The following is a 2874-nucleotide window of genomic DNA, read 5'->3' as shown; positions in this document are numbered from 1 at the left end:
ATAAGATAAATATCTTGTATTATTAACGCTCAAAATTGTAAGGTTGACAAATTTAATTAAATAACATAAGATGAGCTAATAAGATGGGCTAAATTCAAATGGACTTAAAGATGTAAGTGATTCACCTCTCAAAACTGAGTTACATCCACTGTGTTAGTCTCAATATATTGATTTCTAGATTAAATAACGCTTGGCTTAATACATACACCTTATTCACTTTGATTCGTCCGACCCCCACAATGGAGGTCTGTACCCCTTTATATTGGCCTTTCCCCCTTGAGACCTATCAAAACAATATTTAATTTGCCAACTACCTGTACTAACTAACTATCAGCTTTTCACCTACTCAGCCTGGCCTGAGCGTCCTTCTTGGACCTCGGTTACTTTGCCTTGCCTTGCCAAGCACTGTGCCGACTTCCTTTACGTCCCATCTTAAGCCTCTGCCTGCATGTCATTGAGTAGTCCAGGTAGTACTCGAGTACTTCGGTTCTTGGAGGCTTGTGTCGTAAAACTGTTAGCATACCCATGTGCTCTTCTTGGTCGGATAATCCTTCAATTGCCTTGGTTGGCCTGAGCCCCCTGGGGCCGACCCTCTATCAACTCTTGGGGCATTGGGCTCCTAAACCTTTCTTTGGACTTACGTCCTTGAGTGGGCCTAAATGGGCCCATCGTTAACATGTAAAATCAAAGCAAAAAAAAATTGAATATTGTGTGACACCTTCCAAAATAAAATAAATAAAAATATATATCTAAGAGAACATATTTTAGAACATGACTACATGAGTTAATGTATATACTTATACAAACATATTATACAAATACAAATACAACCACAAGGTGTGTACCAAGACGCTGCCAATGAAAAACAAAAGCGCCAATTTATTATATTCCCCACTGCACTAACAAAATCCAAATGGATCAGATTGGTATGTGTCTATATGCTCCAAATCCTCTTTAACGACAGAATCTGGGTGCCCGAACCCGAAGATTTTTGCTCGCTGTAATTGTTTTTGGGTGAACCGAAACAGATACGATTAGGCACCTCATCCACGAGAACAGATACCCCCACCACCTCCGTGAATGGCTTCCTTCCACATTCCTCCGGCCATATACTCGTCGACGACGCGCATCTTGAAAAACCCATGTTACCCTTACTCCTCTCTTGCTCCGAACCGGAGGGTTCATTCACTGTTATCGAGATTTCTGGCGAAATCTCTCGCTTCGGAACCGGAATATCGGGTTGTACCGGCGCCCTGCAGAGTGGACAATTGGACTGCGACTGAAACCAAGTGTCGATACAGTCGATATGGAAGGCATGGTCGCACTTGGGCAGTAGACGGCCTTGCTCTTGGTCTTCGAACTCCGATAAGCACACTGCGCACTCCAGCGGTGTTACGACGGCTTTTTTGGTGCCGGTGGAGGCAGAGTAAGTAAAGGTAGGTAGGGTTTTAAGAACAGAGGAGTCCAAGGCCTTTGGATTGGTAATAGAAGAGAGAGTGGTCTCAAGGAGGGAGGTGAGAGAGCGGTGGTTGCGACGATGTCGTTGGTGGCGACTGCGGTGGAAGAAGCAGCGGACGTAGCTGTGGAAGCAAGCGACGGTGAAGACTACGACGAAGAGAATGACGACTGAGCAGAGCATGATCTTGCCGTTCAAAGCGTAGTGGGTAGGTTTGTGGGTGTCCATATCCATGGAGTGGGTTAGTTTCAAAAGATCTGTTTGAATTTAAAGGAGAAGGGTTGGTTGCTCTGCAATTGGTAGTGATGACTGATTAGGTTTGAGTTTGGCGGGTTGTTTTTATGAGCCTCAGCAACTGGGCATGCATATATGTATGGCGTGCTTTATTATTCCTCTGCAAGCTTAGATTTTTCAAAGTGTCGAGAACACGAGTTGTACACTAAATGTAGTAATATAATTGGTTGAAAATTAAAATGAATAAAAAATTCAAACTAATTATATTGTAACACTTAATATACTGAACTATGCTTCTGACACATTGAAAAATTTTCTTACAAAGCAGGATGAGTTATCGATGAACAATACTTTTGCCATTCAATTGTGATTTACTTACATTTTATATTACTGTAAAAATGTTATATTTAGAATCAATTTTTAACTTTTTTTTTAATTTATTATTATTAAGAGGAAGTATGAGGGTTTCAAACTATTACAATAATTTAAAGAAAAATTTTCGAACCCGAAATGCATGAATGGAAACCCAACACTCTATAGATTATGTTATTTAACCACATGCATCATTTTTTTTAACTATCACTCAAAGAGTGTCAAACTAAATATTATTTTGTCGTTGATATAAAAAGAACAAATTGATAAGTATCATGGTTATCACATCATTCTTTTAAGATATGCGTTTTCATCCGATTTTTATATGCAAGATAATTGAACTTTAAACCTCAAATACAAATAGAAAAATGAATGTTTTTAATTATTTGATCCACGTATCTATCGCAGATTGTCCAAGTTTTTAATTGGTGATTAGTTGGTTAAATCAACCCCTGCATGTATTACTTGAGCACAATGCGGCGACGAAAGATACAGCTGCTGTTGCTAAAACCGAGACAACATGAAAAAGCCGACGGAAAGACGAATCAACCAAACATGAAAAAGCCGACGAAAGCTAGCTGCCGTTGGTAAAGTTATTTCTCTTGCATGCATGTCTCGATGTGTATGAACTTTTCCCAAGTTTTGAAATATCCAATATATTCCGATTAGTTTTCTTGACTCATTTGTCATGCAACATATCATACACATCATGTGTATCACATAAAAGATGCATGCATGAGAACAAGTAGAAACATATGTTCAATAAAATCATAGGGGTATTTTAATAAAGAGAATCTTCCGTATGGACAACT

General features: G+C 39.2%; 1 pseudogene; it reads right to left on the bottom strand.

Moving 5' to 3' along the window:
- Nucleotides 1–262: 262 nt before the first annotated feature.
- LOC137741312 (RING-H2 finger protein ATL64-like) lies at nt 263–1846 on the bottom strand (annotated as a pseudogene).
- Between the last annotated feature and the right edge of the window lie 1028 nt (nt 1847–2874).

This window comes from Pyrus communis, chromosome 8 (genome assembly GCF_963583255.1).
Source record: "Pyrus communis chromosome 8, drPyrComm1.1, whole genome shotgun sequence".
Taxonomy (NCBI): domain Eukaryota; kingdom Viridiplantae; phylum Streptophyta; class Magnoliopsida; order Rosales; family Rosaceae; genus Pyrus; species Pyrus communis.
Note: the sequence above shows the minus strand (reverse complement) of the source record. Positions and strands in the feature narration are given on the sequence as shown.